Below are 26,846 nucleotides of genomic sequence, written 5' to 3'. Positions count from 1 at the left end.
CTGATCTCTGCTCATGGTTTTCTACACCTCATCTGTACGATCCTCTTTCCCAATTATTCTGCATGGCACGCTTTCATATGAACGTAATTTATGAAGTAAGTATTCCTGCGGTGAGCAGGGGTGTTGAAGAAATAAACAAAAATATTCAGGCATATCATGCAGCACAGCCTTATTTCTAAGTTATGGCAGATATTTTCCTTGTATTTTGCAGCAGTTAGAAATAGAATAGCTGCTTTTAGCACTCTTCAGTATTTGGGCTGCTGTGCTACGCGAAAAAGCTGCGTTATGTGATGTATTATTTGTATTTACCATTTGCCTGTCATTGAAATACTGGCACACCGAACGTTAAAAATGATCACGATGTCCTAAGTCAGAAGTTTCACACCTTTTTCATTGCTCTGACAGTGTGCTAGTTGTGACATCGTACATTTTATAGACACATATTACTTTTCACAGATTCGTCAAGCAGCGTCGTTCAGTAAGTAGAAGGAATCACGCTTACCAATGTAGTGGCGATGAAGTTGTGGTACTCATTGATTATTCCAACCTTTTGGGCCTGAAAATTGCAATTCGAAAAAAAAAAAAAAACTTGTGAGAGGGAGCACTCGCGAGACGTCGTCTTGTGCCTTACTTTCTAAGTTACATTTGAAAAAAAAAAAATGTGTAGCAATATGCACTAACTGCCGTTCCTCACATTTGTAAGAACTATCAAGATTTCTGATACATACGTGACTGCAACGGCTTAACATATATGACGTGCTTTTATTATCGGCGTAGCATTTATTAGCTGCATAATATTTATGATCGCAAAATAGGTGTATTAAGAGAAAAAAAATCATACAGAGCCCTTATTGATCCACGTTTACGCGCAGTGAAGACTTGAACACAGAAGAACAATAAAGTAAAAAGCAAAAAACAGCTCTCCAGCGATTGGGTAACCTACACCTCTGCTCATGCATGCAATACCACAGAGCACTTCACGAGCGCGAGATGCAGAGCTCGTAGCTTCAGCCGGGAACGCGCGAAGGCGTCCCGCAGCCAGCTGGCGTGTCGTTTACTGCAAGAAAGCACTCACTCGGACTGTATTGAAACTAAATGTAGTTGAAATCTTGAAGTCAGCCTCCGCTGCGTAAGCGCTACCGAAGCGTGTCTTGTCGGTTGCGCGTTAGTGTCATGACACTGTACTTCTCTACATCTCTCAAAGACGGCGTCGCCGCCCCACGCTAACCAAGGTTGCTGTGCAAGAGAGAAGGTGTGAAAGATATAAGGCGCGTTTATGGGGGCTCATGCACGGCCGGGAGCCTGCGGCGTAGTGGGTTAAGCGCCCTTCACCTATTGTAGCCGACCCAGAGGTCGTGGGTTCGACGCCAAGGTCAGACAGATCAGCGAATTTTTTTTCTTCATTTGTACGTTAGTCTTTAACGACGTCACATCCGTTACGAAAATGATGCCAGCAAGTCTTAGTGGACCCCGGCATACAACACTTTCGTGTTAAAAAGTGTTAAAGTACATCTTTGAAGAGGTTGATATATATGACAAGTAAGGAATGGCTTAAAGGAGCAGCCGGTATTCTTGTTTTCTCAGAGTGTAAAAGTGGTACCTCATATGAGGTGGCAGTATTTCATCTAGGTCTGGAATATGGCGTTATATCTTGTAAGCTTTAGCTTGGAGGTATTTAATAGACAATACAGGCATTGAAGTGGGAAGAATCGCGATCACATTATCGCACCAGAATCCCATTGCATTGTCCATTGCACTTTTTCGTCTTTCAGGCATAAATGATGGAGGTGGAAAAAAGTCAGCGTAGTAAAGTATTGAATCCAGTGGTGCTTGTGCTAAGGGGCAGTCACTCTTTTTTCTATCACTGAATACACATCTGTACAGAGTTAAAATCCCAGACGAGGCTGTTTGATTTTTCTAGTAATGTTTCTACATACACCAATCTGCCGCAGAGAGGAAAATATAAATACTTATTTGCCTAAAGTTTTTAAAGTGTGAGATTTACCCGATTTGAACGGGAGGTAATAACGACACCGCCATCATTTTGAAACTTCTCAGAAGTCATTCGATTGTATCTATGGCAGGAAAGCTGCTACGAACATAAAATATTTTATAGCGCATGGACATATGCGAGCAATAAAAAAAGAATTTTTGTGTTTTCTTGCAATGGTCATCATGGGTGTTCTCATTCATATAATGATGCGAAAATGTACGCTTAACTGCGGGGAAAAACTGGTTGACTGTCAGCGAGAAATCTACGCTAGTGTATGCCTTCCCAGTGATGCGGCTTGCTGTGTACCGGTTTATTCTACGCAATAAAGAAACGCGAGTAGCGCTGATCTATCAGAATATTAGTGCAATACGCACATGCCTGAGCACATCCGCAAGTCTGTGGGTGGTGAGGTCGAGAACGATGTTATTCTCGCCGGCCTTGGCCACCTCTCGCAGAACAGGCCTAGGGTCCGCCTTTTCGTCGAGGGGCCGCAGTGAAACTACCGGAGGCTGGCCGCCTGGCCTGAGCAGCTGCAGTAGCCCGCGAAGTCGCACCAGTGCTGCAAGTGAAGGAGGGTGGTTCCTTGCTGCACATTACGTGCAGTCGTGATTCTCAATATTTAATTTGACATTGAATATGAACGCTTAAACCTAAGATCCACGATTGTACACTGCCGTTTCGTGGAACACAATCGAGAGATTCTTTACGCGTGCGGGCAATATATGCAAATATTTTAAGCTATTGAGGTTCCTCGTCCACATTGTCAGTAGAAAATTACTGAACAGTCGAAGCGGGGAGATGTCAATGCTCATACGCTATTCACTTGCGTTATTTTTCTAAAGTTCATAGCACATACGTTTGCATGCACTTGTAGGTGACATGGACAAGACGAACGGAATTTAAGGCTGAGAAACGGCACCTTGCAAGACATTAAAAACAGCATGACAGGAAAATACATCATGTGAACGGAAATTTCTCTTTGTTGTAAATCATCTCGCCATCATAGCAATAAATGTAAATGTCCTTTATGCATTACAAATGGGACCTGCAAACAGCAAATACGGAGCAATAACACACTCAAGAAAAATGTTTCGAGCATATGTGGACATAGCTATACGCTTGTACAAAACGTTTTAAAGCGAAATAGTAACTTCGTAAATAATTTTCATATTTCGTGCCAGTTGTGCGTAAGACTTTTCCAGTTGATGTGTCGGCTATTCTACTTCTGCTCAGTTGATAATAATAATAATAATATCTGGGGTTTAACGTCCCAACACCACGACATGATTATGAGAGACGCCGTAGTGGAGAGCTCCGAGAATTTCGACCACCTGGGGTTTTTTAACGTCCACCTAAATCAAAGTACACGGGCCTTAAATATTTTCGTCTCCGTCGAAAATGCAGCCGCTGTGGCTGATGCTCATTTGAGGTCGTCAAGGAAGACTCACCTGAATATGCAGGCTAACATGCCATTTCTTAACAGGCATAATACTGTAGGACAAAGAATATCTAAGTATTTCATTGTAATCTCAGAAATTCATTGCTGGAAGAACACGATCATGTTTGAAAATAAATCCCGTATACCATTTACGTTATGCTTACCATCCGGTTTCTCATAGATGACAGTGAAGTGTTTCCAGCCTTGCGCCTTGACGAGGTCACACAGTGCCCGACCAAGCTCCTCAGCCGACGGTGTCACGGTCAAAGACAGCGTATCCATAGGCAATGCACGCTCTTCACCTTCCCCCCTGTGCAAGTACACGTGCGGCACTTGATGCCTGGCGCACGCATGTCGCACTAGCAGCGAAGTCTCCGGCTGTTGTGAGCCCAGCACTGCCAAGACGCCCTGCTCCAGAAGGTCGCACACTGTTCCGAAGAAACGAACGCTTACGTAACCCAGGTGATATTATGAGCGGATCTTATACTAGAAAAAACGCCCAAATGTGGCAGTCCTACATGAGGTAACAAAATTGAGGTACACACTAACAGAGTACGATGTTGGGCTAGTTTGATAATAATTTAGAACAATATGTGACACGAGGTCGAATTTGCAAATTAGTTCAGCTCTTTTTGGGAACGTAGGCTTGCCCTGTCTTTGTTCCGTGTGCACTCTGACCTCAGCACTGTGCGACAGTTAAAACATAGAAGTATTCAAGATGAGTTACACATAGTATGGAATGACGTAATCTCGGACACAACGAAAAGTCAATTCCGAGGATTTTCGCCCGGCCCGCCGTATGCTACAGCCTGAGAAGAGGAAAGCTCATCGAGCAGCACGCATTTAGTATGTGCTGCATGTACCCGTATCAGTTTCAGGCACATATTTAGCGTACATCTACACATCTCGTAATTCTCGAAATCAACAGGAGTCTGTAAACATCGCGCTAGTTCCGCACCGTGAAAACTACAAACTGTGGAGCAGAGTAGAAGATTCGCCTGCCTCTGTTGACGCTTGGCTTGCGTTTGTGTGAGTCGAAGCTGCGGGTTGGCCTGTTTTTGTCGGCGCTCGGGCTAGCGTCTGAGCCTTCCGAACCTGAGAGTTACCTACGAATACCATTTGCTGGCGTTTCGCCTCCGCTTCCCTCATCCGTAGATGTTAGTCTACCGCCTGGCGCTATCGTGTCGCTATCGCTTCGCTGGCTCGGACCGACGAATGAGCCCTCCGTCGACGCCGAAATACATGGGCAATCGTGCGCTGGCGTTCCAAGCGTGCAGCCTGAGCGGCGTCCATGGTAGGAAAGTAAACCGAGCGGCGTTCCGTGCTACGCCGAAGAATTCTCGTTCCGAGACATGAAAATTCCCTTTTTAAGACATTTTCCCTGCATACGTCGTCCCAGCATATTTCCCTACACAATAGTAGTAATGCACGAACCCTCGCAAATACACGTATTATAAATGCTTGTGTGTGAAGTGTTTATGACTTAAAAATCACGATTAGTGCCTGCGCTCCTGCACAACGAAAGCATGACTTTCGCAACTCATGTGCTGTAAGTACAATGTAGTACATACGTGGGCTTCGAGTCTAACACCAGGCACGAACTAGGAATCGCTCCACATAAATGTCAGAAACAAATTTCAAGGGCTATGCTTGTATGCTGCATGCGCCAAAAACGATTGCTGAAGCCGAATGCGCACTATGACTGCTATGTATTCGTCCTCCCAGGTGAATTTCACCATTCCTGAAATTCCCTGCAATATCGCAAAAATTTCCTTTTTCCTTTTCGTCCAAAATGACGGCTGAAAATTCCCTGCACAAAACATCACTGAGGAAACTAATTTTTGATGCTGCGGCGCACTCTCTTGACCTATTTGGCTATTGACTTGACCTGTAGCGCCCTCTTTCCCATTGATTTTTGCATCGTTGGTAGAACGCGTTCCTATGCTTCATTTCAATCCTCGCTGGGCAAGGGTGGGCGCGTGGAATAGTGTTGAAAGCACCCGCTTTCGGATCGGTGGGACATGACTTCAAACCACACACCAAGAAAGAAAGTTTTTTTACTGTCTATCGTATTTCTTTGGTGAGTGCCAGATGGTTCCTATTTTGGTACATTGAGCGTGCCGTCAAGCGAGGACATGAGATGAGAGCCTGGATCCCGAAAGTGCTCCGCACTTAAAAGTTTGGTTGTGAGAATGGAGAGAGGTGTAAGATGTATGCTACGCTTCTCATCGTTCTCACAATCCACAGGAGTCTGAAAAATATGCGCAGTAAAAGAATACGTACCATCTCACCAAGGAATCTACTACACCAAGCCGCATGCTGACTAGCATTTGATTGTAATTATGTTACGTAACCCGGAGAATACGTCGCGCATTTTTTGCATTTGAGGTCACTGAAGAATAGTTTTTGTGTCACAGACTTTTATTTTGTCATAGCGTCATACTCTATCTTCTTACGTACGACGTTCCGTGCACTACAATAGGGGCTTTACTCTACGCCACATGGTTGTGTCACTTTTACGCACTAATAAATGAAAAAGTCTGCAGCGCTCTCGCTTTTGAAACCAGGAACTACGATTGAAGTGACCTTCGTGCTGCAACGCAAGCTTGGCGGTATAAGCTCAAGGCGTACACCCTCTCCCCCCCCCCCCCCCCCGGGATAAGCGCACGAGCACGGGCGACCACGCCCTGTGTGGCAAAGTACAAGCCGTAGGCGCATATCCTAACTCAGGTGAAGCACTACAGAGTTTTAGAATTGGGGACTCCAATAGCTAGGGAACCCAAGAAATTTCCGAGCCGCCACGGTGCATGCGCAGAGCCCAAGCCACTCTTGGGCTCTTGCGCTCGCACAGTCCCAAGACCCAAAAATCGAAAACTATCGTGGGTCGCCAGCGAGATGACGCAAACGCAGCGCGGGCAACGACGCAGCATGGCCTGAGTCTCGCATAATTTTAATTTAGCCACATTTGACGTCCCGTGCGTTTCATAAAACGCCGCCTGCGTTTGATCCAACTCTCAAACGCTGCTGCTCCTCTGAACACAAGAGCAGCCTACCCAATGCAGGTATGGGCACACTGCGCTTCTAACTCTCCGCTGACGGGAGTGCCTCTAGCGGCGGCGCGCGCGTCCACGGGGTGATAAAAGCTTTCGTCACCGCGGCCGGTGGCAGCGGTCGTGCCAGCTTTCCTGTTCTTCCGCAGTTTTGCCAAACGTTTCTTCTATGGTGGTCGTTCTATGCTTCAGCGTCGCAAAAACAAGCAGCCGCGCATGCGGTCTGGGAGGGAATACTATCACCCCAGGGACGCGGAAATGGCCGCGGGGGCACTGAACGCCGCACCACTGGTGGCGCCATTTGTGCAAGCGGACTGTACCCATACTAGTGGAGCGATGGCCTTTATAGGTAGCGTGCCTCGATGCGTGTGGTGAAAGCGCGCAATAAGGCACCCTATTTAGAGCGCGCCCTTCGCGCCATCTCGCGGGTAACTGAACACGCTGAAGGGCCTCCGAGCCCTGCGTACCGCCAGTGGTAAATGGTGTTTACAAATAGCTCGCCTTTATTATACCGGACCGCATAAGGCGCGTGGCCGAGTTGCCACAAAAATCAGATACACACATATACATTCACACTGTCAAGTCTGGTACGTTTTCATATCCTTAGGCTCGTCGAGTGTAGTGACCCAGTCTGGTGGCTGAGACTGGGCTCTAAACTTATCCCTAATTAATTTGCACAACACTGTCAATAAAATTTTATCTCGAAGATTTTGCATGAAGATCTGCATGGCATACTTTCATTCGCGTTTTCCATATTCCATGGAGACCCAGAGTCATTGTAACGTCATATGGGCTTTCAGCGGATACGAATCTTATGCCATAAGGATCTAGAAGCCTGATCTTTGTGTACTATCTGCAGCAGGCAATAAAGAAAAAAGCGTTGCCGAGTTGTCTAAAGCGGTGCGCTGGCGAGGGAACGGTCGCAGGTTCGAATCCCCGGTCTAGCGCTTCGGAAATTTTTTCTTCTGCATTATTTTATTTGTGGCTTTTATATATGTGTACATACACATAGATATACGGGACATGACGGCGACGGAGAAAACCCGTCGAAAGTGTCCATATAATTTCTATCTCAATAAAACTAGTTGCGAACGATCATCGATAAGCGTAAACTCGGGCAATGTGGTTGTGTCTTCAGGGGTGAAGTTATAGCCGCAGACGCGTTGATCGGACAGAGAAAGCACGACGCTCACTGCATCGACGCACTGAAGTTACTCCGCTCTCCGGGTACTTTTACAAGCCTTACACGATGTCGCAGCTTTACAAGTCGCCAGTTCATAGATTTGTGGCACACAACTCAGCTAGGGCAATTGATGGTCTCCGAGAAATGCAACCTCGAGATAAACACTATCGCGCAGCTGACGTCAACACGGAGGACGTTGTAACACATCCAAACGACACTCGCAGTCCACCGAATGTTCAGTGACGTATACTGGACATATAAATAACTAACTAACTAAATAAATAAATAAATAAATAAATAAATAAATATATCAGTAAATAGGTAATAATTACACCATCTCCCGCTAAAGGGGACCATGAGGGGATGCGAAACAGCGTTTCGGCATGTCGAGCCCGCGTTTCAAGGGGGAGTGGAGAGGGGCGAGGGCGAGTGAGAGTGGAGTGGGGGAGGGAGAGTAGAGGGGAGAGGGGGAGTGGAGAGGGGCAGATAGAAAGTGGAGAGGAGGTGTGTGTAGAGGGTGTCCGCAAGCACAGTAAGGGTGGTCACGCCGCACACCACCACCGGATTGAACTCCACCATAAGATGCTTTGCGTCTAATAAATAAATAAACAAATATTCAATCAGATCGGTCACCGGTGCCACGTAAGGAAGACTCGGGTAGTTAAAAACTCATTCGGCTGAGCCGCTGTGATCTGTAGCAATTCGAATGCTTGAGGCCTTTAATAAATTTTGAAGTAAGGAACATGGCTCAAGCCAAACGAAATGCCCAATAGGCTTTTACGAAGAATAACGTTCTGCACACAATGTGCATGGCTTGAGAAATATTATTGAAAAAGTTGCTCTACTGCTGCGGTTGACACAAATGGGGCCGACAACAGAGTGAGAAGCTGTCGGTTGCATATGCTGTAAGAAGTCGACGGTTGTCGGTGTGCAATAAAGACATATTATGGAAGAAAAATGGAGCTAACTCCACGCAGACCCTTCATTTGCTGTGTAGCAAGAACCTTATGAATGCGTGGTAAACTGCGACAGAAATGCGATGGCACCCGAAAACAAACTTCCCGTGTACCATATACTTTCCTGCAGTAAATCTCTACGCTTATGCATCTCTGATACAACAGTCAAAGCAAATTCTGCCCGGTTTTCCTTTTTTTGTGTGTTTTTGTAGAAAACTGCTTGGTTGCGGCTTCCCTGGAACGTTCTTATCGGGTGTCACCGGTGCGAGGTCTCACCTTCTTTCTAGCGTTCGTCAATGGGTCATTGACCCCAAGAGAAGGTGAATCCCGCAGCCACTGAAACACGAGTTAGGCATTAAACTTGCATAAAGTCATGGCCTTTAACGCACATCCTAGAATTATTTCGAAGAAATCTTTATGGAAAGGGCACTACTCTTGCATTCGTAGTTTACCGTCGGCACAAAGCGTTCATATGGTTCGTATATACGTGGTGCAGACATTGTGTAGGCGTGGGTGTTTAGACGAGTGAATTAGTACTTGGATTCGGAGCGTGGATTTATTCAGTTTGGTGCATTTATTTCTTTATGGTGATTCATCTTACGTGACAGCGCGACGAGAACAATTCTCGCTGTGTCGGCACGAGAACACTCGCGTATTTACTAAATCTCGCTTTGAAGAGCTGACTCGTTGGACGCGTACAAAGCCTGAGACGCTTTTAGAAATGCTTGGCTGGTTTTATGCGTCTTACATGCGCTATACGAATCAAACCAATATTCTGCCCATATAAGCGCTGTGGTGTTAAGCGTGCCTGAAGACCGCCTTTAAAGGACACCAAAGTTATTGGTTCTGGCAGGAGCGTACCCGCAATTACACCAGTGGCACAAAACACCGGAGGTTATAGGGGGAAATGCAATTATGAAAACAACTGCTCGGCATCTGGCCCGAACAAATGCACACGAAGTACTCGTAGCTACGATAGCACGGCTTCTGCCCTGAGACCAGTGAGGCACAGCATTATATAGCACATCCACCAAATTGCACGTTACGAAATAATTACGTTTCACTGTACGCTGCGTTATAAAGATGTGTCGTAAGGCTAGTCCGCAAGTTCTAACGAAGCCGCCTTCAACGCTCGAAGTTTCGGTCGGTTCCCCGAGCCGTCTGTGCCCGTGCGCGCTGAGCAACATCTCTAGATCACCAGAGCCATTAAACATTGAGTTATTGCCGTTGTTCTTATTGATGTTGTTGTTGCTTTTCTCGCGGAATTTGAATGTGCCAAGCCTGTTATTCGACACATATTTCAAACTTGCGGCATCTTAGGGTTTCCGGTCTGTTCTGCATTTAAAGTGATCTGTTTTTAATAAATAATAAACAGACTACTTTTCCCAATCGTAGAATTATGTATGACGTGCCACCGGCTTACATAAGCAGCCATTCTTCCACGTCCTTACAATTCGTATTGGTTATGCAATCGCTTCTTCAGTGATCCTGCTCAAACACAATGGGTATGAAAACTTGAGAAACTGTCTTCGCAATTTTAACGGCGCCGCGAGACAATGAGCGCATGGTGACCAGCTTGGTGTTGAAATTTAAGTCAGCTTTTTTACGCTACTCGCCTTTATGAGGGATGTCTGAAATAATTTCGCAGTGTCATGTTGGTATTAAGCTTAGTTCATGCTCCTCAAAAGACCAACTATCGATTACATCTTGGTTTAGAAATACTGACTGACTTGCAAATATAATCTTCTCTTAAATGGTTCATCAGCTTTTGTTATTATTTTTTTCTGCTTTAGAAGAGGGTATGTCGTAAGCGAAAGTGTTTCCTCGCGACTTCTACCATACTGCCAGCGTGACATTTAGCACAGGCTCATTATAGACTGTTAGAGCCTCGTTGTATAACGTCAGCCTGGACTCTATTGTACGAAAAACAATGACTGCTACAAGTGCTTTATTGAATCGACGACTAATAGCTGTCACTAAAGAGGATTGTGGAAAAATTCTTTTCCGAAGTTTTCTGGTTTCTACGTCCCACTCTTCAAAAGGGTTCTACACCCTATGTGCGACATCAAGGCAGCGTAGAAGAGCTGGGGATGTACATCGCAAGTACTTATAGAAATAACGAAAAAAGATCGCACCGCAAGACCCACGATGACCCTAAGCCGCTGGTAATAATAATAATAATAATAATATCTGGGGTTTAACGTCCCAAAACCACAATATGATTATGAGAGACGCCGTAGTGGAGGGCTCCGGAAATTTAGACCACCTGGGGTTCTTTAACATGCACCTAAATCTAAGTACACGGGCCTCAAACATTTTCGCCTCCATCGAAAATGCAGCCGCCGCGGCCGGGATTCGATCCTGCGACCTTCGGGTCAGAAGTCGAGCGCCATAACCACTAGACCACCGTGGCCGCTGGTGCTGAAGGACATCTTGAAACCAGCCCAGGTATATACAGGAGCAGTGATTTTGGCAATACATGGCGAGTCCACCAGGTACGCGAAGCATGTGATATTACCAAATTAGGCATCACGCCTTGGGTTATGGTATCGGAGGCAGCAGACGCACTAACTCTCAGAACGTATTGATCCGCATAGGTTCAATTACACTAGTACAAGTAGCTTTTGGCTCACATTCTCTCGAGGCATAAATGCTATAACTAATATAGATAGATAGATAGATAGATAGATAGATAGATAGATAGATAGATAGATAGATAGATAGATAGATAGATAGATAGATAGATAGATAGATAGATAGATAGATAGATAGATAGATAGATAGATAGATAGATAGATAGATAGATAGATAGATAGATAGATAGATAGATAGATAGATAGATAGATAGATAGATAGATAGATAGATAGATAGATAGATAGATAGATAGATAGATAGATAGATAGATAGATAGATAGATAGATAGATAGATAGATAGTGAAGCTTGAACTAGATATCTAATGCGTACTTTTAAGTAAAAATTTCAGCACGAAGAAAGAAGTATTCTACGCGAACAATGATATGTGTGCTTTTCTTGTCCTTGCGCTCCCAGTTCTCGTGCTTTTTCGCTACCGTAAATCATCCTCATTCGCACCCCGCTATACACTCCCTCGGCTCGCAATGAAAGAACTTTCTTTTCATTCTTCGCACGCTCCTTTCCTCCTGGAACACATACGCTCACTGGTTCACACGTTAAACTATTTTTTTACAGCATTATACATTCCGGTCCAATGCTTACCTTCTTTTTTCGTAATATTTGCGCGCCGCAACCACGGAAGTAATATAGTGCAGATTCTGTTTTTTTTTGTCCTTATTTCAATCTTTGCAGCGCTAAGTCGATGCTTTCAAGCATTGCGTGTTCTCAGCGTACTTTCGGCGCCACTTCACCGTGCAGCTTTTCTCTTACATCGTTAGCGAGCTCGCCGCGGTGAGAGAAATAAAAATGCGAGACCAAAAATAGCAAGGCGTAAAAAGACTGAATGAATGATTCGAAGCAGCGTTTTCGTGCAGCCCACGCGAATGACCCGACTTCTTTTCTGGTTCCTCGTTGACCTGGGAATCTTTCACCTCGCTTGATGGAGAGGCGTAGTGGAGAACCTAAATTACAGACTCCCGTGGAACAGCCCTTGAACGACAAACACAACTTTGCGCAGAAGTGAGGTCGGTCGAGAAAGAATATTTGGCCACACCGACCGACAGCCGGCCTCGCACAATTCGTCACGAAGAACAATCGCCACGAAGGAGCTTTCCGACTTTTTCCACCCCACACAATAAAGAAATGTATTTCCTGTTATATTTAGGGAAAGGCGCCTCGAGAATTGTTTTTAGTTTGTGAGTAGGTTGCAAAGAAAAACAAACGCGCTGTCACAGCAAGGAAGGGGCTTTTCACGAAAACTACTTGACCTATATCGCGTGGAAACCAGAAGCATGTGGGGCTGCCGTTAGAATCGGTTATTATGATAGTCTGGTTCTAATCGAAGTTTTCTCGAACCTGTATGCAGCAGTGGTAAATTTCCACAAGGCAGGCACGTCATCAAGTCCGCTAGTGCGAAACTGTAATCGTCTTCTGCCCTAAGCGCCCATAAATCTTGGTAGTGAACAACAAATGCATAATCTAAGTCGATCTGCGCAAGTCGGAAAATATATCACATAGTGTAACCGGGGCGATGAAATAACTTTCCTGCTTTCAGTGCTTAAAATATGCAGAACAAGAAACTTTTCCACTCATTTCCAAGGGTGTGGATTCTTTCTAATTCAATATCTCATCAGCATATAGCGAATTATGTCCAGTATTTGTTTTGCTAAGGGATCAAATTTATGCATCCAGTTGATTTGGCAGGGTGGGGAAATACATCCAAACGTGTCCTGTCGCAGAGGAATATTAAGACAATAATTTACCTTTCATTTGCGTCATTACAATAATAATAATAATAATAATAATAATAATAATAATAATAATAATAATAATAATAATAATAATAATAATAATGTCGGGGGTTTTACGTTCCAAAACCGTGATATGATAATGAGAGGCCATTTGATGTTCTTGAACGTGCACTGACGTCGCACAGTACACGGGCCTCTAGCGTTTCGCTTCCTTCGAAATGTGACCGCCGCGACAGGGATCGAACCCGCGACCTTCGGGCAGCAGGCGAGCACCATAACCACTATTTGCTTCATTAGAACAACCGGAAAGCAAGGTATAACCTGTGCCTTTACGGTCGCTACGGCTCTGTAGTACTTCCGTCCTTATGAAGACATGGGCGGAATGTCCAGTTCAACGAAGACGAAGGGAGTCGCATTCTAGACACTGCAGATTTTCGGTGTACAAAATGACAAGTACGAAATGGGCTGCTTCTCCTAGACACCGGAAAAGACAGATAACAGCGCATATAACTCTAAATCTAAATGCCTCGATTGCCACGGCGAAATGAAGACCGAGCTCTATATTCAGCGATGTGAGGCGTTGCAACATATTTATGGAACATTTCTTCTCAAGGCGACCAAACTATGGCTTCTAGGTTGGTCATTGCTATGAACGCGATCGCGCAATGTCGCGCGCCGCGTAGTAAAGAATGTAATTACCTTTTCCCGTCGGCTTGGTAAACTTATATGGGTCAGTTGTTTACTGCGGGATATAATATTTACCATTTTCTGAGGGAATGTCTTTCGGCTCTTCTTTTCTTTGCGATATTTGCACAGCAAATAGTGCTTCGAGAGTGCCACAACATCGCAGGCCTACGGTAAAGTTAATATAGCCTACGCCGCCCTTTTTATTGTATTATCGTATTTCTGCGTTCAATTTGAGCCATTATTGTTAGGTCGCAGTAGAGTGTTGTCGACTCTAGATTATTGTCTGCGGCTACAAAACCCTGTTTGTATTAAACAAACATGACGGTCCAGGCAGTTGCTAAAAAAATTTCAGTGTGAACCCATTACTCGAACACTCAACCTAATTCCCCGCAAAATTCCGACCACAGTATTGGTTTCCTCGCAGATACAATTTCAATGATTCGCCCTAGCTGATGTTGTGTGCTCACCATTTAGCTAAAAAAACATATAAGACCTCAATAAATATATATTTCCAATTTTAGCCTTCGTGATCCATTGCACTTCGCACTTTGGACATCAAATAAAAGAGTGTTAACTGGACCGGAGCTGAATTCTCTCAGAGTTCTCACCTTTCTTCGAAGAGCGGAAGATGTCCTCCGGCTCCAGTCTGACGCCTACTAGGCTCAAGTGTGGGGCCCTTGACCGCGCATTCGCTGCCCGAGTGCCACCGCTTTCTCCATGTTGGGGCAGGTCTTCTCCGACATCGCTTGCATTTATATTGGCCCGGTCCAGCGCTTGTGAAAGCAGCTTCGCCTCTTCCGATGACCAGGCCTGGTCGTACACGACGCCTGTAACAAAGTAAGCGAAGTAAATAACGTAACGCAAGTGCCACATGTGCACACCTCTTTGTTACGGCCTTTTTATTAAGACAGAGAGAGAGCGAAAGGCAGGAACGTTAACCATGTCGTTCCGGTTTGCCACCCTACACCGGGAAAGGGAGAAGGCCGGAAAAAATGGCGAAAGCTAGCACTAGACCGCGCAACGCTTTTCGTGGCTGGCATACACGCAGCATTCCACTCACGGTGATCGGCGGTATCTTCTCGTCGGCTCTTGTTTTTCCTTTCTCGGGCAGCGTATTCTGCATCTGTTCGTCGCTGCCGTTGCCGTTCTCATGCAGCGACAAGCCTCGGTTCACGATGCGCTGCTGCTTCATCGGGAGTACGTATTTTCTTTGCGCGTCCCATGGCTGTATGTGATCGAGCGACGCAAGCGCGGCGGAACTCGGTTGCGCGAGGTGTCTCCGTTACTGATGTGGCTTAGCGAGAGCAGCTCGCCGGTGGTTGCTACTGCGCATGGCTTTTCGTGAAACGCGCACGTTTTACGATTGTGTACTCCAGTGCTACTCCAATGGTACTCCAGTTAAATGTGGGCTGAGCGGTCACGCAACAAAATTATCGTACACGTGCGGCAGCACATATTTTTAGGAATGTATTTGCGAAGGTTTCCTCCTTAAAATATGAGAGCGAAAAACACTTGATTCGAGCTTCTGCCGTGCAATTGAAGGGCGACGTATAAATAGCGGAAGCATCGGCAAAGCATCGCACTTTGCCGATGAGAATTTTGTAATCTCCTATCATCAGTAGTCCGTATTTTCAAAACTGCCAATATGGAGTATATTCACGCGCCCCCATCACCAATTCCTTTATCTGCTTCTTAGCTGCAAAAGTAAATAGACTTTGTGTAGGTTCCCTCCAAAAGAAACTGCCGCGACATAGGTTACACGCTGAATGAAGCGTTAAAGATTGAACCGGACTTGCGTGTAATTTGTGAAGGAAGCCTTCATTAATTATATTCAGGTTTTACACCAACAGGCATTCGTGTTGAGTGTCGACGGCTTTCGCTGGCTTTAAGCAGCAATCACGCGTTTTATTACAGCCGTTATACCAACTGAGCTAACGAGAGCCATTTGAGCAGCCCGCGACAATTACATAGAAACTGACATTGTTAAGTAAAAGTGCCTGTAGGTTAATATGTAGCAAGCAAGAAATGAAACATTTATTTAACAGAATTGTTGAGTAAGAAAAGCTTAATACAGTCGGGCAGCTTGGATTGATGAAGCAATGCAATCAATGAAATCAATAAACAAACACTTATTTTATGCAAATGAAGGGGGTAACAAATAAAATCACAGAGTCCCTTACGCATTCACCTTGCATTATGGATTCCCTTCTGCATTCACGGTAGGCGTTGCGAGCTTTCTGCACTTCAGCCGCTTTTGCACTGCCTCCGTGATCGGCCCGACCCGACACGACGTCGTCATTCACCAAATGATGACGTCGTGTGATGACATCCTCGTGTGACGCTACGTGACGTCACAGTGACGTCATGACGATGTCAGATATGTTGGCTATCAGTGATGTCATGATGACGTCATCACGTGATGATGATATTTTGCATCACTCGGGTCGGCGCCGACGCCGCGGGACGCCGACGTTGCCAACGCGAGACGCCGGTCAATCTTCGTGTTTGATGAGGCATTTAGGGCTTTCGCCTTAAAACCTGCAAAAACTTCCACTTGAACAAGCCCGGTCCACTTGAATAGGAGAAATAGTCATTTGCCACAACGCTTGGCCCAGTCAGAGATTCTTGAACACATTCATTCTGTGTGACGTCGCTGTCTTAAAAAAAATGCAGAGTTCTCCAGTTCTGGACAAATGGTAGCGACAGCTCGAAGCTGGTAATCTATCTTCATTTCTTTCCGGCTGGTGTCGCTGCAATTCTTTGTCATTGCTTGCTTTGGGCACGAGTGTCGTAAGTTCGCGCGCCAACAGTTGTTTCAGAATTGCCTTCTTTGGTCATGATGAATGTTCCTTTTTCCCCTTGAGGAACGGAACTTTCTAGCGTGCACTTCACCAAATGAAAATACGTACATCATACGTTCACTTCGGGGTGTTTACTTTCACAAATCCTGCCTTCGAATAGAACAAAAACCTCTGAGCATGGTTGGCCCCTTTAACATTTCACCCAGACAATAACTTCATCACAGGCAGCACAATGATTGTTTTATGGCTTTAGCATAGCCAGTGGGAAGCAGGAGGTGCGGGGTTTAACACGCTCCCCTCGATTTTTTTTAATTTTGCATGCATATGTATACATGCACGTACGATCCCACGCACGAAAGAACAAGTAATTCTGAACCCCCCCCCCCCCCCGTGAAAAATATTTTTCATGGTTTGTACCTTCCAGACAGCGACCCAAGCTTCTGAACATAGATAGAAACAACAGGAGGGGAGTCGTGTCTAAGAACACAAGAGAAGGGCTTTTGATGTTGCGATTGTAGGCGAGCAAGGTCGTGAGAGGCGTTCTTTTTCCGAGCCATTGGCGGTTCGGGAGAAACCTAGGACGCGTTTTGCCCCCCACGCGTCCTACCTTTCTCCCCCCCCCCCCCTCCCCTCCAAGAAATTCTTGCACTTTGTCCGTGCTGATGCAATACACCTGATCAGCAGATCCGCACTGCCACATGAAAACAAATGAACACATTAAAAAAATCCTTCCCTCCCCCCGTGTTAAATTTCTGCTTACGCAACTGTTCTGAGCAAGGTTAGAGTATCAATGATGCGATATGTGATGAAAGAGACGAGCCTGTAAAGTGAAAATTTCTTTGCCGTTTCCCTTGCACGTGGTGTTTCTTCTGGTTTATCTTCCAAAATATTCTCGATACGAAAGCATTAGGCCCTCAATATGTTCTAGCTGCCGTTTTGCAGATCAGGCAATTTGGGTGACTTCTATTTCAACAAGACTAAATAACTTGCTTGTCGATGTGCTCGCGCGTACAGATTACACGAGTAAGTGGGCATGTACGCACTCATGGCAGTCCCCTTAAGAACTGTGACAAAACTTAAAAGAGTTAGGCAATCTCAAAAATATTAATGCGCAAGCCTTTGGCGCCGCATCAAACGCGAAAGTTGACCCTCGACTTCGGTGTCTCGCGCCGGCGGCGTCGGCGTCCAGCACAATCGGGGAGGAGCGATGCAAAAATAATCATCGCGGAGTGACGTCACCATATGACGTCATCATCACAGATCACCAAAATTTGTTATGTCATTATGATGTCCCTGTGGTGTCACGTCATGTGGTGAGGTTATCACATGACATCGTACCTTACTCAAATGTGGGCCGATCGCGGAGGCAGTGCAAAATCAGGTGAGGTGCTTCCGACCCTGGAGGCAGTGCAAAACCACGTTAGGTGTAGCAAGGTTGCGGAGGGCGGCGGGGTATAATCCATTCATCGACTGGAAAGAAAAAGAACATCGCTTTCGCCTTTGAGTCGACTTTAATGAATGAATATATATATTAGTGTACGTTTAGGATTCGCCTTTAATGCAGTGAACTGAACTGAACTGACTACTTTCCCTGGGGTCACTCTCGATGTTTATTGACATTCGTTATTTAAGAATCTTCTTAAATAACCTTCGTCGCTAACAGCCACCAGGCCCGTAGCCAGGGCGGGGAGAGGGGGGGGGGGACTAGGGACCTGCCCCACCCCCCCAGAAGTTTGGTTAAGTAGGTGATTTTACCAAAAATATATAATGAAAATAGGTGTTTTTCTCAAATAGTCAAGGTTTTCAGCAAGTGCCCCCCCCCCCCCTTGCGAAAAAAATTCCTGGCTACGGGCCAGCTAACAGCTAATGGGTACAGAAAATCGAGGTATTTTCGTGTCCCTTGTCCATCTTAGATTTCTTTACGCATACAAAAATCTACGTATAAGGGTGTTTTTCCGCTGCACTCTCTTCGATACGCGGCCGCCACGAGAAGCAAACCTCGTCCTCTAGCTGAGCAGTGCGACTTGGACTTAAAGTACCGTTGTCTGTCTTTCTTGCAAACATATTTCTCGGACGCATCTGCGAATATATTGTCAAACCGGTGTCGCACAAAATACTGCTGTGTTTATTAGATATATTGCATCAGGTATTACGTGCCTGCATTGCACGACGGCTGGAACTGCAAATTTTCATGCGCGTTTTTTAGCCTATTCCACGTAATGTCTACAGCCATTGGGCAGGTGCGGTTAGGTATGTACTGGTATTTAATGACGAAAGCTATTATTTGTGATGTCTTAGCCACCACAGTGGTACAGTGGTCACGGTACCCGGGAGCTGACCCGAATAACGCGGTTCTCATCCCGGCCGCGGTGGCCGCATTTCAATGGAGGTGAAAGGCAAAACGCTCGTGGACTGTGCGATTTCAGTTCACGTTAAAAAATCTCGCAAGTTCTACAATTTCGGATGTCGTGGCTTTGGCACGGAAAGCCCAGAAATTATTTCTGATGTCTTCGCTGTTGGGATCATTGGACACAGCAGCTAATATGTTCGTACAACCTTATCTGCGCATGCATACACACAAGTTGCACGCTGAAATCTCGCGGCAGCACCGCCTCAAGACACAGCTTGCCGAGAGCCAAATGCAAGACTGAGCCCGTTTGCACTATATGTCTTATACGCAGCACATTTAAACAACCGTGTTTTATGAAAGGGAAAATAGACAACCACCCGCTTCACAAACGGGTGGTTGTCTATTTGCGGATTCCTTGCGGGATTCCGCAGAACTGATTTGCAATACGTGTCCAGTTGCTTCGAGTTGTCGATGAATTCGCCCTCGCGCTGCCAATTGCTAGCTTCCTGGTTAGCTCGAGGATCGAACCCGCGACCAACGCCGGAAAGGCGTTGGTCGCGGGTTCGATCCTCGGACCAGGACGAATTTTTCGGCAACTAAGAGGCTTTATTTCTGAGAAATCCGTATGGATTTCCTTGTGGCTTCGTGCTACAAACGGGTGGTTGGATATTTTCCCTTTCTTAACCCTTCCTCCACCTTGCGGGATTCCGCAGAACTGATTTGCAACCGTGTTTTAGCTCTAGGCTAATTGCTTTAACGTCGTCAGTGAGCACGAAATCGGTTGTATATATTGTCACGTGGTCGTGACATCGACGAAGGCTGCAGTCAGCACGTCAGAGATGAAACTTTATTTGGCCGAACTTGTGGCCGGGAAACTGAAAATGAAACTACAGCAATACACTGATAGCGGCGAACAGAGCGTCGACCGTCGATCAACTGACAAGTGGTGAAGCTCGTCGGCATTTAAACATGTGCCGTCGAATATTCCAGCATTATCGCTGGCTGTCGCGCAAATTCTAGAATAAGCTCGAGTGCGCGCGTCTTGCGCGCAATCTTAACAAAACGATCTACAATGATCGCGAAGCTTCTTGAACAATGAGACGCGGAACGCGCAGAGCGCTGCTGACAGTCCCCGTGGGCGAAAACCGAACACAGCAAAAGTGATAATAAGAAACGCACGTGGCAATATACAAGCCAATATTGTCCTGAACCTTGTCCACGGACATTTTTAGGGGCGAAGCTCCTTAAGGCGGCACCCGTTCGTCCCTCGTCGTGGTCGTAGTAGTGAGTAACAAGTCTTACGCTTTGACCTCCAAGGTGGTGCCGGTGGGAGATTTCTCCTGTGCGTTGTTGAACAATAAAAAGTTCGCAGCGTGCGCGTTAACTAAAAGCCGAATTCTTCTGTCTATCATTCCCCATTAGCAGCCATTGGCATGTTCCAGTAGGAAATGTTAGTAGAAGTAGAAGTGTAAGTGTTAGCTAAAAGCCGACTTCTTCTGTCTCTCATTGCCATTAGCAGCCATTGTTTACCTCCAAGGTAGTGCCTGGTGAGATTTCTCCTGTGCGTGATTAAACAATAAAAATTTTGTTCAAAACGCCGTTGATTGATGAAATAAACCAACGAAAGACGCCAGATGTTTTGTAAAAGCAGAACAAAAGAACGCCAGATGTTTTTCTTAAAGTGTAGTAGTTGTATTTAGCCACCTCGCCCGATCGTCAACGGGCGAGGTGGACCGGCAACGGCGCGAGGACCCTGCCGTACGAGAGTTAAATCACACTAAAAGACATACTTTGCGGGCGATACACTCTAGTGAGCTTTCAACTTTTCGTCTTAATGTACATGATAAAGAAATTATTTCTACGAAAAACGCAAGGCACACCTTGAGCAATATGTTTGGTTTTGGGACGCTAAACGGAACCATGAGGCGATGCGAAGCCGGAGCACTTGCACGATCGCGTTCCGTTGGCTTTCGTTGGGCACGCTACCGACCTCGCGTCGTGGAACGCGCGTCCTGTCTTCCCTCTAGCCTTGCCTTTAATTCGCACAGGGCGAGCGGGGAATGCGGTCGCTCTTGGCGCTCTTTCGCTCGGGAGCGGACTTCTTCCTTGCATTTCACCGATCACAAGTGATAATGAAGGGACCACGTAAACCAACAGTACAATAAATGTTTGATGTTTAATATATACACGATGTTTCACACTCTTTATATTATGTACTGGGCGCATTTCACGGAAGAGTTTCGCGGTTTACAGATGATTCCCTCCGTAGCTTCGCCCCACTCATCATCATTCACCCCGTGGATATGCTGTGATTTTTTTTAATTTTCTTTGTAACAGAGTATGATGACTATATTGTTATGGCGAGAACATATTTACAGTATATATACGCAGAATAAATCCAACGGCTCGCAAGATGGCGCCCAGCTTGCAGGGTCAGTTGATGTATTTTTTCTTGTCTTCTTCGTCTTCCTCTTCTGCCCGCTACATTCAAGTTGTATGTAGAATTCAAGTTGCCTGTAGAAGCAGCTTTCCTTAATAGCTAGCTACCTCTTTTAATCACTTAACAACAGGAGCGGCTAGCGTTGGCTACCCGTTGCCTCAATTTCCCTCTTTTTATGCATAATAACAGCAGCCACTCATTTTATTTATTCGTCCGTACAGCAACCCCCAAAGAGCTGATTGCAAGAATGGGGTAAACGCAAATATCACCAAGAATACGTCCAACATAAATACATGCTCGAAAGCCATCAAAAGATTTGACAATATTCCTCAGCGACGGACTGTTTTCGCTACTGTGCGACATATTGCAACATTCAACTGCAATGGGCAAGAGGATATGTATAAATCTTTCGTTTCCTAATAGACGCAATGCCAAGGTATTTGGTTGAAGAAAGTTTCGCAAACTAACTCTGACATGAAGATGAGTAGTGTTGACCTTACTTCCGCAAATTTTAATTGGTAAAGCATCGAACGCTTCATTCGAAGGTTGCAGGTTCGGTCGGCGTCGGCAAGTTGTCTTTTCGCGTGCTTTGATTTCTTCTGATTGATATCGCAGTTACTACAGATTACATCCCGTATGCTTTCCTTGGCCTATTTGTCTGCCGGTTCTCATTAATAGAAACAAAACGAGGCACTGAGCCTTACGGCGTGCCTAAAGAGTAGTCTGATTAAAGATGGCGCCTCAGAAAAGGAAAAAAAAAAGCTCTTGATAGCAAGCTTAGTTAAACAGTCCTTTTCTTGTAAACCGATTCTATCATGTAAAATGTTTCAGTTAAAAACGCGATTCCCTCTAGAATTTCCATTTCATCATTGCGACGGTGGAAATGCAAGAGGCGGAGTCTTACGTTATGGATTACTTAATATAAAGATATAATATCTTCGACATGTAAAAAAATTCTGAATCTTGCCTTCGCCAAAGACGGGGACTCATGCGCATAAAAATCTTCATGCGTATATGATTGGAAGGAAGGAACAATAACATTGGACGCAAAGCGCGATTACCAATCCAGAAGTTGTTGTGATATAGGGCACCTCGCACTGAATAACGCCGGAAACCAATTCATAAGAGTGATTTCCTACCAACCAACTAAACTCACTCTTAGTTCAGCGACCCTCTCAGGTACAATTTCTAAGGCTGCTGATCTCTTTTTATTGCCAGAGCAGTTCTTTTGGGGTCACAGGGTACGTACAATGACTTCGTTGTTTAGATAGCTATCGTAGCATCCGCTGATCATTCAGTCGAAAGGGAAGCTGACTGTTTACTTTGGCTCCAGCGTTGAATCAATAGCAGTTCCAAGCATTGCCGCTCAATATATTTGCCCATGGTTTTTGTTATGGCTGCAGCGCTTTACTCCCAAACTTGCTTCAGGCGTGCGGGTACAAATAGACCACGTTTGTTTTTCTTTGGCTCAGAGGGATTGTGAGCTTAATTTTGGAAGAGCTATATTCATAAACGTAGCCAATTAATGACCAAAACTCAATGCCATAATTGCAGGTGTTAGAACAGAGATACTAAGGGGACACATAAATCGAAATAAAATTGCGTAGGGCACGAAACAGAGATAGAAGAAGACAGGACAAGCGTACGCTAACAAATAACCAGTTGTTAGCCTGCGTGGTTTTTGTGCAGTATAAATGGCAAACCAAGTAGCCTCCCCCTCCCCTCTCCCCCTCCCCCTAACGCTCTTTATTAAAAGGAGAGCCCAGCTATTTTCTAGCCGTTTGAGGTGTTCCTTCAAAGGCGGGACAATGTCTCAAGACGTGTTTGCGTACTCATTGAGCGTGTGTTGACGTGTTCGTTAGAAAGAGAAAATAAAACACGTTTTTTAATGTTCCCTTCACATGGTTCATCACCAATACCCTTAATGTTTATATCGGTGCCGTTTACAGCACACAGGCTATGCTTAGATTTAATAAGTATATTTCTGTATTGAAGCCTTCGCATAACACCGCATCACACGAGAAAACGGTTGAACGGACATATCATGAACATAAAGAACAAACTTACACTTATACCCACGTCCTAATATGGCTGGATAATTTTCCCGTGAAAAAATTCTGAGTGAACCTTGAGAGTCGATTTCGCTCTTTGGATAGCTAAAATAGAACTACCGGGCTCTCACACACAGCGGTTTAACAAAAAAGTTAAACATGAATACTATGGCTCGACACTCAGTTCCCTGCTATACCGTAATTTATCTCTAAATGCCCCAAGACCGCAGTGACCTGGACCGCAGAAGCCACCAGGCTTCCTTCCTTCTAAATGAACACACTTCCTTCTTTTTACCTGACTTCAATAATAATAATTAAAAAAAACGCTATCATTCAATGCCCCCGCAACTCTTAGCCGCATGCGCGGATTTGAGGGGCGCACAGATAAACAAGATGACGGTGGCAATTTCGTTTTTCTTTTCTTTTTTTTTGCAGCAAGAGGCTGACAAGTAATTTTATAAGTTGTAGTGAACACTTTTCGAATGCCTTTATTCGACATAGTATGCATGATATCATTGGGTAAAACTGACATAAAAACTTTGTCTTTTAAACTTTATCTGTTGTGTTATAGCATTTTAAATAGATTCTGCCGGTGCATGCATCTTCTATAGAGAAGAAAAAAATACTAACGCAACACACAAATTTACGTGTGATGTAGATGTAAGAATCATCAGCCAGCGCACTCTGAAGTCTTTGTGTTTGATTATTGCCCTTTCGTGAACGAAGCGAGATTTGTTGCCGGATCAATAATGCCTGAACCGTGGCCTTTCTTTATAAACGGATGTGGTTGCCGACGCAGTTTGTTGACCTTTCGAAGCTGTGTCTGTTCCTCCCGAGAATCACGCCAACTTAAGATTCCTACTAAATGGCTTATCTGCGGGGCCATCGGCCGAAAGCGATTAGTTGCAACGAATGCTTTCGATGAGCGCCGTGCTTGGAGATTTGCCTCGGGGAGCGTTGATTCAAGAGTGCAGATGGGCACTCGAGTCACGCTGTTCAGATCCCCTTTCTGTAAGCTCATAATCTGAGTGCTCCTAAAGTTGACACGCGTGTCAACATACGGTGTAATGTAGAAAGGAAAACAAAGTTGATGGATGAAATTATATGAATCAAAGTGCTACCTTTATTATTTCAGATTTTAGAAAACAAACAGCTCAAGATTTATCCTAGTCTTGGGTCATCATTGTAGGCGTGCGCTGGGTTCCTCATCAGGGGTGGCGAAGGTTCAACGCAGCGCCCCCCGCCCTCCCTACTAAGTCAATTTAGGGGGCATGCTTTGCGCCGCCCCCTCTTAGGTGACTAAGAGGGGCGACCGCCCCCTCCCCTTCCCTGTGCGCGCGGCGATGCTCATCATAATTACATTCCATTTCATTATTTTTGGACATGAAAGGCGGTTATAGAGAGGTTTTTGAAACCATCAGATCTCTTTACAGTAACATTGTCGAGCAACACACTTGCATTAATGAAAGCTTCAATGTCAAAAAGCAGTTAACTATTTAGCAGCATTATCTATCTTTATTGTTAGGCCAATTTATGCTTGTTTATACGTTTGTACCGGGCAACCTCGCACACAGCCATTAAATAAAAGAGTAACTACATTCTTTACCTGTTGTATTAAAACGTACGATTACTTGAAAACTTTCACGCGCTTACCTACACTGAAGACACGTCGGACCTGTTGGTTACCAGAAGAGTGTACGGGCGTAGTTTGCGTTTAGATTGAAATGCGTTTCAATAAGGCTTCGACGAGCCCTAATTGCTATGGCATCGTTCTTTTGCTACAACGTACTGTTATACCAGAACAAAACGGAAAGACTAAACACACATCTGTCTTTCCGTTTAGTCGTCGTTTTACCGCAGAACGTAGCAAATCAGTCATTTCAACCGAAACTGTTTGCGAGAATAGCAGCCGGATAATTTATTCTTTTGTCCCGTTACCGTCCACTCCTTAGCAGAAAAAGCTTCTCATCGCAAGTGTCGTAACGCGTCACCACACGGTACCAGTGGTACCACGTATCACCGTTAGCCTTTTACAGCTGTCTTATGTTCACAGTTTTCTGCAGATAGACAGTACTACCACCAGCACTGGCCCAGAAAAAGAGTCAGATTCCCAGAACGCGCTGCTAGTCCTCAAAGAAAGCTAACGACTTAGAAGGACGACCGTTTCGCTTTAACAAAAAGCACTAAAAACGACATCAAGATTTAGCTTTGCGGGAAGCGTCTCTCAGAAAATGGGGTGAGAAAGAGCGCAGACAAGGGTGTTGCAGACATCTCGCATCGTGTGGAAGATGAAACGGGGAAATAAAAAACGCTTAAAGCAAGGCAAATGGTCATTGGAGAAGCGCCAAGGCTCCTGCTATGGCGTTTGCAACGTCGACCAAAAAGCGAGTGGAGGGCGGACTTAGGGTGACTCTTTCCGCAACCCCTTCTTACATTGCTCCGGGGTGTGGTGAGAAAGGGGGGCAAAGTGAGAGGGGCGAGTGCCTTACAATCCACTCTGATTCAAAATAACACTGGGGAATCACTGCGGACTGGTCATGAGTCTTGCTAGTGTGGTGGCTATAGAACTCGTGTTATGTAGACAACAGTGAAAGTTTTGCTCTGCGGGCACCGCATAGCAGTCGCCTCTGTTTGAAGGAATAAAAGCGAATAGCATTGGTCTGTGCCGAAAAAAGAATAATGAAGTTATCCTGATATATTTGTCAACTCTTCTCAGACCGGATAATTAATCAAGGTGTGACTAATCGATAGCTATACCGCTCTTCAAGTATATTTGCTCATGACACTCATGCCAGAAGCAGAAGCTACACCGCTTCCTTAACTCCTGCAGAGCTTGAGTGCAGATTTACGGTGCGTCCACTCGGCGTTATCGCTAAGTAATCAGATGCGCTGGGCATGTCAAGAAGCCTTGTAGCACCGCCTGCGCAGGGCACGCTTGCGTGATGATATACGTCACAGCACAAGACAACCAACGGTAATTCCAATTAGAAGCGCCAACGGGAACGAGCAACACGCTTTCGCACATGTTAAAACCCACTTTTCGGTAGAGGTTGCGGTTTAGAGGTTGAAAATAAGCACGACATCGCAGAACGACTACTACCGCGACAGTGTGTTACTGAATATTGTCTGTAGATCTTCAACATATTCTATTTGACGAAGGCAGAAAATGCGTACTACAGACGAATACTAATCTTACAAAGTGCCCTTTAGTTAGTACGAAATGCGCCGCAAAGAAAGCGCAGGAAAACGGTCGCACACAGGCGCCTATACGCACACATTATGTACGAAGGAGCTGAGAGCTATAGAAAAACGAAAGTGTTTTGAACGAATAATGAATAAAAATATGGGTATGGACAGATGAAGGAAGAAAAAAATAATACGGCAAGTCATTTTGTTGAAACTTGCCCCAAGGGAGGGAACGTTGAAGTACAGCGTAAAAAGTAATAAAGACGACAAATACGAACACAAAGAAGAAGTGACGAACGGCAAAGAATGCCTGAGAGCGACAGCGAT

General features: G+C 45.2%; 1 pseudogene; it reads right to left on the bottom strand.

Annotated features, from left to right (window-relative positions):
* The window catches only part of LOC119396006 (glutamate receptor ionotropic, kainate 2-like), a 46,101-nt pseudogene extending 31,608 nt beyond the window's left edge, over positions 1–14,493 (bottom strand).
* Positions 14,494–26,846: the final 12,353 nt, after the last annotated feature.

The sequence above is a fragment of the Rhipicephalus sanguineus genome, chromosome 6 (genome assembly GCF_013339695.2).
Source record: "Rhipicephalus sanguineus isolate Rsan-2018 chromosome 6, BIME_Rsan_1.4, whole genome shotgun sequence".
Taxonomy (NCBI): domain Eukaryota; kingdom Metazoa; phylum Arthropoda; class Arachnida; order Ixodida; family Ixodidae; genus Rhipicephalus; species Rhipicephalus sanguineus.
This window is presented reverse-complemented; position numbering and strand designations above follow the sequence as displayed.